Source organism: Vidua chalybeata, chromosome 14, assembly GCF_026979565.1.
Source record: "Vidua chalybeata isolate OUT-0048 chromosome 14, bVidCha1 merged haplotype, whole genome shotgun sequence".
Taxonomy (NCBI): Eukaryota; Metazoa; Chordata; class Aves; order Passeriformes; family Viduidae; genus Vidua; species Vidua chalybeata.
In genome coordinates this window covers 12371429-12383902 of record NC_071543.1, presented here as the reverse complement: position 1 = coordinate 12383902, position 12474 = coordinate 12371429, and the positions used below count along the sequence as shown (strand labels likewise).

General features: G+C 52.8%; 1 long non-coding RNA gene across 2 annotated transcripts; it reads right to left on the bottom strand.

Moving 5' to 3' along the window:
• Nucleotides 1-3129: 3129 nt before the first annotated feature.
• Nucleotides 3130-12306, bottom strand: LOC128795037 (uncharacterized). 2 transcript variants are annotated; one of them, XR_008433368.1, is made up of 3 exons: nucleotides 11601-12306; nucleotides 10829-11066; nucleotides 3130-7078 (listed from the first exon to the last, which is right to left on the bottom strand). It is a non-coding gene; the product is annotated as an uncharacterized LOC128795037 (long non-coding RNA). The 2 variants fall into 2 exon arrangements; XR_008433367.1 differs by lacking the exon at nucleotides 3130-7078 and adding an exon at nucleotides 7358-8394.
• Nucleotides 12307-12474: the final 168 nt, after the last annotated feature.

Genomic DNA, 12474 nt, shown 5'->3' with positions numbered 1-12474 from the left:
CCATGCTTCCTTTCTGACCCTGTGATGTGATTAGAGAGGAGATCAGAGCTGTGCATTTGAAGATAACCATGAAGAATGAATCAACTCCCATTCAAAGGCTTGCAGTTTTTGTTCAACAGCGGTGTGTGTTACTTTTTCTCTTTCAGCATTTGTGTCAGATACCGTTTTGAATGTCTTAGTGCAATAATACAACAGTGAGCTCCCCTTTGGCAGCAGCCTGGGTTCCCCAGCTCTCTTTCAAGTGCCCAGCTCATCCCAGACTGCCCAGCCAGGCTCGCACCTCCAGCCAGCACCAACTGGGGCTGTCTCTCACCAAGGTCTGGAGCCACCTGGCTGAGCTGGGTCCAGGCTGCTGCAAGAGAAAATTGCTTCTTGATGAGCTTGTTTGTCCTTTCTGTAACGCTGCATAGATTTAGATGTAAGAAAACTGCTCAACAGTGAGGCCACCTTGGTCACCACCTTCTTGCCAATAGCTCTGTGTCAGAGGGGCTCTTACCCTTAAACTCCTTGCGGTCTCCACTTGCTCCATCAAGGCTTTAGGCTGGAGGCGCCGAGCCAGGACACGTGGCTGTGCCAGGCCACAGCGTCACTCAGCTCACGGCGGCAGAGGACAACGTCGGGAGCCCCGAGGATGTGAGTAACTGCCCTTGTGATGTGCGAGTGTCGGTGCAGCCTCGGCACCCAGGCGGCCGTGACGGGACACGGCTGTGACGGGTGAGCCTGGATTGTGCAGCCAGAGGGGTCTGGTGCCAGCACGAGAGAGTCCCCTCACAGCAGGGTGGGATCCTTGGCTGTTTTCCCAAAGGAGTTTAAGAATCTGACTCTTGGGGTTTGGGGGAGGGATTAGGAGTTTGAGAATATGTTTTAGGGGATGTGGGTGCAGTACAGCTGCTCGGGCAGGAGTGGTGGCGAGGAGGCACTGCCAGGGGAGGCTGGGCAGACACTGCTCCTCATCCTCAGTAGGACAAGCTGCTGACTTTGAGAACAGACAGACTGAGCCCAGGACAAATTATGTAACTGCTGCTTTTTCATCAGCCTGTTCCCCTGACTTCTCTTTGCAGGTTAATTGACTCTATTTGTGTGTCAAGGCCACTTAGAACTTTCTTCCATAAATGACTCCTGCCTCATCTGATGGCACAGTTAAATGTCTGAATTGTTTCTAAGATCAAAAAAAAAGTGGAACTGAAACTTTTCTAGGCAGTTGATGTGGAAGCAGGGGATCCTTCCTGAATGATTACCTATAATTTTTATTGCTAGCTTTGGTATGGCTTTCTTTCTGTGCAGGATGGATACAGGAGCTTTCAAGTGATGAATTTTATGTAGATGTGGGATGGCTGGGCCTTGGCTGCCTGGAGACACCAGCTCTGCTCAGAAGCCTCCCCCGTGGAGGAGGTTGGGAGTTGGAGTCCCACACTAGCACTGAAAATTGAGGGTAGTCCACCAACAAGAGACTTTAAATTGTGTTTCAAGGCCAAACAGCATCCTTGGGCCAGGGATGTGGGATTTTACCTGGGGCACATTTGCAGAAGTTACAGGAGGAGCTGCTGCAAACTGCTTTATAGGTGGAGTTGGATTAAAGGATCTGACCAAAATTATTCATGATGCTGTATTTACAGCATGTGTCATTTTGAAGTCTTTCAGCACCTGGCCCATCTACTTTTTCACTGGGGCTTGTTTGTGCAGGAAAGTCATGTTTAATACAAAAACCTGTTTTGGCTCTTTGGCTGTTGAAGCTTCAGTGGGGAACATGGGAAAAATGCAATTTTTCAAGACTTGCTCCATATTCAGATGGTCCAAAGCCAGTTTTTATAATAGTTCAATTTTATCTATTTGTTATGTGAAATAAGAGAATGGGGAAAAGTTTGGCTAATCCCCAATGAGTTGTGGATCTAAAATATGCTCTCCAACACAAGCAGCCCTTAACTCCCCCTAGCAGGGGTCGTGTCAGAGTGCAGGGCAGTCTGAGGAGCAGCTTGCACCCTCTCACTTGTGCTCAGAGCTGTTACTGCAGACGATGGACTCAGGTGCCTCCTCCAGGCCAGGTGAGACATGCCTTGAGTACATCTTTGAGATGGCAGCACGTGCCAACAAAGGATCCCTGGGAGTGGGCTGGGAGGCCTCTGAGCTGTCTGTGGACAGGGAGACAGAAAAAGCCACAGCTTGAAGGCCATGGGAACAGGCTTGGAGGAGAGCCACCCAGCTCTGATGAGTCCCACCAAGGCCTGGCTCAGTCAGAAGATGTTTGCTTTGCCCTTCCCTCCTCCTTTTGCCTTTTTCAGTGTGGCTCTGCCAGTTTGTTTAGCAGCATGTGCCCTGGCATCTGCCCCACTGTTCCCACTGCACTTCCCCTGGATCGAATATGTAAATCCAGCCCCGAGGGGATGGCACTGTGACACCTCACCACCTGCCTGAGAAGATCCCTGCTGCCAGGCAGGAGGCCTTGCTACGGTGCTGCTGCACCATTTCTCTCTTCACAGCCACAGCTGGGCTCCACAGAGGTATTTCTGCTTTGCTCCATGGTTCGTGTAAATGATTTGCTGGTAAATGTTATCAGAGCCTTCCCAAGGGAGCTGCTGCCTCCCACCCTCCACTGTGTGCTCGGAGCCTGTGTCTGTAATCAACACCGTTCTGCTTTAATGCTTCACAGCACCAACCCTCAGCCCATCTCCATGGCAGTGCTTCTGCTGCAGTTCCTGCATGTCCTGTGCTCCCCACGGCTGTGCTCCTCTGTGGCTGTGGCCCCACCTGCCCCACAGCCCTGCCAGCCCTCAGTTTTGTCCCCACGCCTGCAGCACAGTGGCACCTGAATGTCTGGCAGGGCTCCCACTGATGAACAGCTCCTGGTGGTCACATCAAGGGGTGCTGGGGGTGTTTTGGGCTGCATATGGCTGCACCAAAGCAAAGGTGCTTGTGCTTTGTAAAGCTTCTGGAAAACTTATTGAAGAAAACTGTTTTGCTTTCCCCCACAGAAGCCTGAATTAATGCCATCAGCCACTTGCCCTGTGGGGTGAGCCTGCCTGAGGATCACACTCTGCCGTGCTAGTAAGGAGACACAGGATATTCCCATCACTGTTCTCAGAGCCATGTGTGGCTGTGCCAAGGCAGAGGAAGTACAAAGGTAAGACCAGGTATTCTCTGGGGTGCAGGGTGCTGGTGGCCACCCACCTCCCAAGATATTGGGGTGTGCAGGAGCAGCAGGTGCTGGCTCAGCAGCTCCCCTGTCTGGAGCATCCCTTGTGCTTTGGAGGCTGGATGTGCCCAGTCCTGCTGCCCTGGCCCTGTTGTGACGCTCAGTGAGGTTTGGGACAGGCAGGGCCCCAGCAATGCTGGCAGCAGGAGGACGGGTGACACACAGGTCACACATCACCATGCTACTTGTGCTATTGCATAAATCAAGGGGATTTGTGTGAGGGTAACGATGGCAACTTGGGGCTCTGAGCTGGGGAAGATGAGGCCTTGGAAGATTTTAATTTTCTACACTGAACAGTCCGAGGGTGGGGGCTGTGGCCACACTTGGACCAGCGGGGATAGACTGAGGGTAGCCCACGCTGAGGAGGGAGGTGGGCTGCAGTTCCCCCCACCAGGTTCTTGCCCCTCTGCCAGCTTTGCTCAATTATGGGAAATCCTTTAAGCTTTTGCATTAGTGCTGTATTTAGGTCTGCACTGTATTAGGGCTTGGCATAGGGAGCGCAGTGAGATTTCTCACTTAATAAAGAATGTTCTAAAGGCATTTGTCACCGTGCCCGCTGCCGGGAGCCAGCTCTCTGGGCAGGCAGGGAGGGTGCTGTGGGAGGTGAGGGAGCAGGGCTGGCTCCAAGGCCTGCTGTGCTTGGCCTTGGCCAGGTCCCATCTCTGCCCCTGTGCTCCCACACTGAACACTGGGACAGAGGGTCCTGGTCTGCCCCCATTACCACCCAGCCAGGGGCTACCTCAGGTTGTGCATCCCAGGGCTGCAGCTGGTGACCTCCCCACCCATCTGCATCAGCACAGCTGCTGGCAAAGCCCAGCCACCCTCCCGAGAGGCTGCAGGGCTGCTGTGCTGGCGGGAGGCCCATCCTGCTGGCAGTAAATGTGTCATCGGATGGTGATCAGGGATCATGAGTCACGAACGCCCACCGCCAGCCAGCCAGCCTGGCCGGTCCTGGCACAGGGCTGCAGAGCAGGAGCTGGGAGAGAGCTGCTACCTCCTCCTCCTGTGCCTCTCCCACCTGCAGCCTCACCAACCTGCATCTTCCACAGGGCACCAAATGATGGGGTATCTCTCAGGCAGCACTTACCTGGGGCTGAGGTGACAGTCAGCTTCCCTGGACCTGTCTGGGGATGTGATGTTCCCCCCACACCCGTGCTCACAGGTGTCTGACACTGCCACAGCTCTACCCCCAGCTCTTGGACAGCTTGGCAAGGGTGGGGGCTGAGGGGGCTGCCTGTGGAAATGTGCGTCCCCTGGACTGTAAGTAGCTGAAGCTGGGGCTGGGCCAGCTCAGGGTGTGCTGCCGGGAGCCAGGAGGAGCCTCAGGACTCCCCTTTCAGTGTGGATTTTTCTTTTAGTCTGGTAATTGTTGATCCAACAGAGTATTAGATACAGATTTTGAGCCTCTGGTGATGGGCTGTGGCAAATGGCCCACACTCTTGTGGAGGGCAAAGCTCAACCCTTGGCTTGAGGGCAAGTGAGGAGCCTTCTCTCCCTCCTCAGCCTCGTGAGTGGCACTTCAGCACTTTGATCCTTGTCCCCAAACTCCAACGCCTGCAGTTGTTGTGAGGGCCACAACCTGGAGAAAGCCAGGCTTCTGCATCACACCATGGCTGCTACACGAGGGACAGGAGAGAAGTTGTGCTAGGGGATGTCAAGTGACATCCCTGAGCAAGCCCAGTGTAAGTGCATGTTGCAGCCCCCCTTGTTGGGAGCTCAGCTGGGAGCCCTGGCAGCCTCTTCCCTTTCCCCTCAGACCTGCTGAGTGAGCAGGAAAAGCAAAATTTTGTGGGATTGTTGTGGATCTGCTGTTGAACCAGGCCCGAGAGCAAAAGCCTCTCCCAAAACCACCACTGGGTCCCTCAGGGAGGGCCCCAACCCCAGAGATAAATCATCAGACGGGGAAAGCTTTTATTTTCTTTCTGTCTTTGCCTTCTCCAGGGCCAGGCTTGATTATTCCTTTCAGCAACACAAAGTGCTAAAGAGGCTCAGCAGCCAGAGATCAATTTTCTCTGCTCTTGGTGTAATGTGTCTGTGCAGGGGGAAGTATTTTTTTTCCTTCCCTTCCCATTGTGCTGAGACTTGGTGGGTGGCACCAGGGGCAGTGGCAGCTGCATTGCCAGAGGGAGGGTGGCAGGGAACGTGTGCCAGCCCTCACCTGGTGCTGTGCTGATGGAGAGTGTCAAAGCCTTTCACTCACAGCCATTGAAGAGCAAAGATATTGCTGGGAAAGAAATCCCAGCTTGTCTCAGACATCAGTATCACTCTGAGGCACAGTGCAGGGTGGGACTCTCCACTGCTGCCTCTGCTCCTGCCGTGTTCTCTCTCATTCACCACAAAGCACTTGCTAATGGAGGATGACTTCCTTTCTAGGGAACATGCAAAAATTTGTCTCCACAGGAATAATATGCAAAGATCTCACGTTTAAGTGATTGTAACATAGTGGCAGCACAAGGTATGAAGTCTGAACACAAAGGGATTCAAGATGGTTCTCAATTATGCAGACAAGGAAAAAAAATTAGAGAATTTCAGAATTTTAAGAGGATGGGAAAGAATTTGGCATGGGATTAAATATTAGAGAAAAGATTAGACCAGCAAAAAGGCAGATGAGAAAAGCCTGAGGGGTGAGGCAGATGGACCAGAGCAAGGAAAGCTGTCAGCCCACAGGACAAGGACTAACCAAGGGATGAGCCCTGGCACTGTCCACACAGCATCCACATCCACATTCCCACACTGGAGCTGTGGCACAAGGCAGAGGGAAGAGCCTCCTCTCCCTGGCACTGGCATGGCTGGACTTGCTCAGGGGCTGCTGACAGTGAGGTGTCCATGGCTGTGGATCAATGAGGCAGTGAGCCCCCGGTGTGAGTGGTGGCTCAGTCCATGCAGGGCTGTTTGTTGCTCCATCTGTGCAGGCATGGGAGGTGCTTGCCTGTTCCTGGAGGCTGGGAGGGAGCACCAGCCTGGCAGAGCCACAGTTTGCTTCCACCACCCACTGGTCTGATCCTCTCCAGACTGTGCAAATTAGGAAACTCCTTGAGGAAACACCAAAGTGTCACACTGCAATGCCAGGCAGGAGCCCTTTGCTTCTTTATGCGGAAATACAGCTGGGGTTTGGATCACCGCCTTTTATCCACAAAATGCTCAAGCAAGTTCAAAACAAAATACTAAAGCCTTCAGATAATTATAGCAGGGACCTCTGGAGTCCTCCCCAGCACGAGGAGCCCCAGCAAAGCTGTCAATGGCTCCCATTGCTTCTGATCCTGGCTGGCCAATATTAATTTTGGTTTTTTTTCAAGTTGAGAAATTAACTGCTTTGCAACCCCCTCTAATTTGAATACTCTAATTAAGCAGTTTCGGTGCTTTTCTCCTCCCAGGACCTTCCCTGGCCAAGCACTTTAACCCCTTGGTTCCCAGGCTCCTGGAGCAGTCAGCCTCTGAGGTCTGCTGGTTTGGCTCCCTTGGATGATGATGATGGATGCCACATGTCATCCAGGCTGCAGCTCTCCAGGTTGTTATGAAGATCCTTGCTGGTGTCTGGATTGTCTCCAAGCAGCCAGGTGTTCTTTCCAGGAGAGCTGACAGGCTCTGGTGTGGAGGACACACAGCTTTGTCCCATTGGCCTCCCTTGACAGGGCAGCTGATCAAGTGTCTCATAATGAGCTCGCCGTGTTCCTGCTCTGCGGACGGTTTGTTGGCTGCTGGCAAAGGAGCCTGGGGAGAAGCTCTGCCTGGCTCCCACTGCCCATGGCTCTGCCACTGCACTGCCATGGAAAGCCTTTCCCTCTGGCCTCAGGCTGATCTCTGGAGGCATCTCATCCAAGACGTGCAGGGAGGCCATTTGGGGACATGTGCCAGGCACAGGGACTCTCTGCTGATGTGTTTGTGTGGCTGGGGAAAAGAGATGGGTGGGAAAGTGAGTGTCCTCAGCATGGGGAACAGGGCCATGCTAGGAAGATGGTCTGTGACATTCTGATTTGATATTCCATGATTCTAAAATCAAGTCTGATGTGCTACCCTGCAGCATTTGGTGACAGTGGCATTGCCCACCTGGGAAGAATCTCCCACACTCCATGAGTGCTGCCAGGACTCAGATATTGTGCATCCCATGCTGGCCAGGAGTGATGCTCCAGGAAAGGGCCACCAGTATTCCAACAGAAATGTCCCTGTGTCACCCACCCAAGGCACTGGAGAGCCACGAAGATGAGGTGCTTGGCTGTCTCGGTGACACTGCCTGTCGCAGGGCTGGGGACAGCACAAGGCAGTGGGTGTTCTGGTCCCAGGTCACCGCACAACCTGGCAGTGCCCGCCCAGGGACTCAGCACGCTTTAATGAGCTCAGCCAGAGCCTGCGTGGAGGAATTAACGACTCGGAATAATACTTGTCACTTCTCGGTGAGGAAATTGTCAAGTGAAAAGCAATTTACTAAAAAAGAGGGAGGAAAGAAATGGTTTTGCTTATTAAGATCAACATCATATTAAAGTATTTTCTCAATGCCCCATTTGGGTTGAATTTTATGTTTTTTCTCTCTTGTTCTCACCAATGGGAGTAAAGCAGGGGGTTTCACTAATTAATTGTTGTCTGCTTCATTTGGCCAGCAAATTTCATGAGCAAGGTTACACATTTCTGAAGCATTTGAATTGCAAATGCTGCAGGAATATGATAAAAAAAGAAAAACACGTGGAATTCTAAAAGCAAATGGGAATCTTTCTGTAAGACATTAGTTTAAAATTGCTTTATATTTGCAAATCTTAAAAATATATCTTGACAGAATATTTACTTTCTCCCTCCTTTCTTTTCATTTGGAGTTTAAAGCAACGGGTTTGGTTTACGTGTTCACTGTTGCCTTTTTTAACCTTAAGGAGCTGTATTTTCAGTTTTACTCTACTGTTGGCTAGAAACTTTAAAATATGTATATATATGTATTTCTATGAAGAGGCTGTCCATGTGTTGGTGATTTAACAAAGGCAAGGCTTAGGACAGCCCCGTCCCCTCAGCTTTGCAGGTATTTGTGGAAGGTGGTACCCAAGGAGAGGGCACTGTGCTGGCATCACGTCGGGGGTGTGCAGGACAGGCCTCTGAGAGCCACGGAGCTGCAGCTCGGTGTGAGCCCAACAGACCCGGAGAGCTGGAGGCGCTTCCCAGGCACTGCAGAAAGGATTACAGCAGCTTGGACTGTGAAGGGCAGCGAGGAGAGAGTTCCATGTCTGGAGAAAATAGGAAGAGGAATGACCCGTGAAACCACATTTCTGGCTTCACCACCACTGGCTTGCTCACACGGAGCAGTGACTCATCACCACCCGGAGATGAGAGAGCCGCTCGGATGCCGATCCTGCCGGCAGGAGAGGCAGCATCAGAGGGGATAACCAGGAGAGAGGGCTGCTGGGGAGGTGAGGGGCTGCAGGCAGTGAGTGTGGCTGGGTGTAGCAACAGCATCTTCCCCTGTGGTGCTGTTCAGCCCCTGTGCCAAGCTCTTCTAAATGGCTGGTGATCTGGTACCATGTCTGTGAGCCAAAGAGAGATGCTTCTCCCAGAAATCCCAATAGTCTCCTTGGTGTATCAATTATATTTCAGTGCAGTCCCACTTCTGCTTCAGAATTAGTAATTGCTTTGGAAAATGTCTTTTACCTCTTTTGAAGAACCATAATGCCTTTTGTTGCGACTAAAGTAATGGCTAAAAGCTGAGGGATGGCAGAAAATCAGAAATTTCTGAGAAAGGTCCTCAGGATTTGCCTCTGAGTCATCTCTATATTGGCAGGAAAAGCTGGCAAAAAAGAAAAGCATCTCTGCAGGTTCTGAAACAGCCCCAGAATTAGGAGTCTGGGCCAGTGGACACATCCAACCCCTAAGACACATTTCACTGGAATCTGACAGGGCTGAGATCAAAAGCTGTCATTGCAGTTATGTGACTGGTGTAACAAGACCTCTTGAATGAGCTGCACGTGAGAGCAGCCCCCGGTGCTCCAGTAGCCATTCCAGCCCTGAGGAGCTGGTCCCTACCCTGCAGCTTCCATGCTGAACACCATAAGGCACAATAAGTGGATTAGCAAAACCTCTGGAAGAGGCAAAGAAGAAAGGACACTGGGTCTTAAGCTGGTTTTGCACGTGTTTACGCAAATGATGTCCCCAGCTAGACGGTAACTGAGGTGAAATCTGGGCTAGCCCTGCTGCCCTGGCTCAGCAGCCTGCTGCAGGCTTCCTGGCAGAGGAGAGCCTGGTTTGTACTCGGGCAGGCACAGGGAGTCAGAGCAGATCGCTGATGGCAGCGGGGACAGCCCACAAGAGGTGGTGGCGGCCGCGCAGCACCCACGCCGTGGCTGCAGTGGGGAGGCTTTGGCTGCTGGGGGGTGGTGCAGTCCCACCCTGGCATCCACAGGACATGTTCCAGACTCCTCACTCCATCCATGGCTTACAGAGGCTCCTTTGTCACCTCTTGGGGTGACTGCTCCCAGTCCCACCTCCCTGTTGGCCACAGCACCGGGCAGGATTCATCTCTCACATTGGTGAGATGGGGATTGCAATTATTCCTGGCCCTTGCTTGTGCCATCTGTCTGTTCCCTGAACATCCCTGCAGGATCTGTGTCTTAGCAGGTTAATTTAATAAGAGCCTGCTTTATTGCTGCTGGCTGCAGGCACAGCACAGAGCAGCTGAGTCCATCAACAGCACAGAGCTGCTCTGGCAGCAATCGAATCCTGCCCGGATGTTCATTTGGGAAGGTTGTTTTGCTGAGAGAGGGCAAACCCTCCTGGGGCAGCACGGAGGGCTGAGCCTTGCTCCTTTCTTCTTGGCAGGAGCCGTGGAGAAAGTGGCAGCAGAGATTAAATCAGGCCTTTGACCCGGGATGTGCCACACCTCAGGGGAGGGGATGGTGATAGCGAGGGAGTGGCAGAGGTGCCCTGCATGGCTGGCTCAGAGCTTGGCCATTTATGGCAGAAGCAGCTCTTCCCAACCAGACTTTCAAAACCTTTTACATCACCGGCTATTTCTGTGGCTCGGGATATATGGTAGGGCACAAGGCGGTGAAAGAGCTGTGCAAACTGTTTAATGAAGGGAATGACTCGTCTTAAGGATAACAAACAGCCTGGTGCACTTTGAGATCGGCCCATTTTTTCAGCTGTAGGCATCTATGCCCAGGTATAAAGTGCTGTGAGATGGGAAATAAATCTTGGCAATCCAAATCAATACTGGAGGAGGGGAAAAAATCCATTTTCCCTATCCTATGTCCACCTGATTGCACTTCCCTTCAACCCAAGAGCGAGGCGTTGCTGGTTAAAGTCAATTGCACAAAAATATATTTGGCTTTTCTCCCACTGTGCTCTTTGCCCCTTCCTCTCCCGCAGTCATTCCTCCACCCATCACAAACATAATGGACCAGCAGTGCCACAAAGACGCGCACATAATGAACCTAAGTGACCGTGTAATCTTATTATTGTCGCCCTCACCCTCCCTTGCCCCTTTTCTCCCTCCCCCCATTTGTCACTGTCGCCGATTGTGTCATGGTTAAAATTAGATGGGAAGCTCCTCTGGGAGCAACTGCGGCTTTCCTTTATCCCGAGCACCCTGAGTGTATTAAGGTACTTTGCAACAACTCGTGATTTCTAATGGGGTTAAAGTAGGAGGCAGCCTGTTTTAATGCTCACCTTTTTACATTTTCGAGCTGATTCACCAGCCACATGAAAATCTTCCAGCCAGGCACGTCTGCCTCCTGCCAGCAATTCACTTGACAACACAATTCTGGAGGCAACGGTGAAGGAAGGAGAGGGCTTTTTACTTACATTTGATAAAGAAGAGTGAATCAAATTTGGTGTAACATAAGTAAGATTTGTTCTGGAGGATAAAAGTCCTCATTGACCTTTTCCCATAATGGACATGTTCTCTCTATGGAAAGAAAGTGAATAAAATAAAGCTGTTTGTGAAAACAGCCACAAGCAGAGTCACCTCCTCGGTACCTTTGGACAGTTTTAGCCTTGACCAGGCACCTCTCTCTGGCTGCTGGAAGCCCAGGACCGACACAACGAGGCAGCTGTGTCTGCCCTGGACTTGCAATCAAAGGGGAAAGGGACAAATCCAGCACCCCACACGTGCCTGCTGAAATTCTGCTGCAGGGAGCAGCAGAAACAAACGTGTTTATACTGGAGGGCAGCTTCTCCTACGGGTGGGAATCATCGACTCGGGTCTGAAGTGACCGGGGGGGTTTTATTTTAGAGAGAAAACAGACGTCGATTCTTTTTATCAAAAGGGGAGTCTCAGCGGCGGGGCTGGCCCTGGTGCCGTGCTGACACCTGCTGTCAGCGCTGCCGCCCGGCCCCGAGCGCCGCCGGGGAACTCCGCCCGCGCCCGGGGCTCACGGAACGGGGAAAGCGCGGGGCACCGAGGCTTGAGTGTACGGACACGGGACGAATCTTGCCTTACCTCGCTTACCTCTAGCTGTTACCTAGAGGTAACAACTTTCAGAGAGTCGCGGGCTGGTTTGGGTTGGGAAGGACCTCGAAGGTGATCTCGTTTGACGCCCTGCCAGGGATGGCCTCGGACACTGCAGCGATCGGGGCAGCTTCTCTGTGCAGCCTCAGGCCGCACCACCCTGACAGTGGAGATTTTCTTCTTAATAGCTAATCGAAACCTGCACTCTTTCAGTCTGAACCCACTCCCCCTTTCCTGTCGCTACGTGTATTTGTAAACAGTCCCTCTCTGCCTTTCCTGTAAATTCCCTGCAGGCACTGGGAGGGGCAATTAGGTCACCCCGGGGCTTTCTCATCTCCAGGCTGAACAATCCCAGTCCCAGCCTTTCCTCATATTAGAGGTGCTCCATCCCTCTGATAACTTGGTGACTCTCTTTGTCACCAGCCCAGCGGGCTTCAGCGATGAAGAACCGCGGTGCCGGTGTCCCACCCTCGACACCCACCGGTGTCACAGCCCGGGTCCCCTCCCCCGCGGGTCTCTTCCCGCAGGAAGCTGAAAGCAGTTTGTTAAGGAGTTTGTTCAAGTTATCGAGTGCCGAGCAGGAGCTCGTGGAGGGACAACGCGCCGCTCACAGAGCCGCCCGTGCGGGGCGGGGGCCGCGGCCGCCATCTTAGCGCCGCCATGTTGGGGGGCCGGGCAGGGACGGTGCCTCGGTGCCACACTCAAACCTGTCCCCCGGCACAGCGCGGCTGCCTCGGTGCCACACTCAAACCTGTCCCCCGGCACAGCGCGGCTGCCTCGGTGCCACACTCAAACCTGTCCCCCGGCACAGCGCGGCTGCCTCGGTGCCACACTCAAACCTGTCCCCCGGCACAGCGCGGCTGCC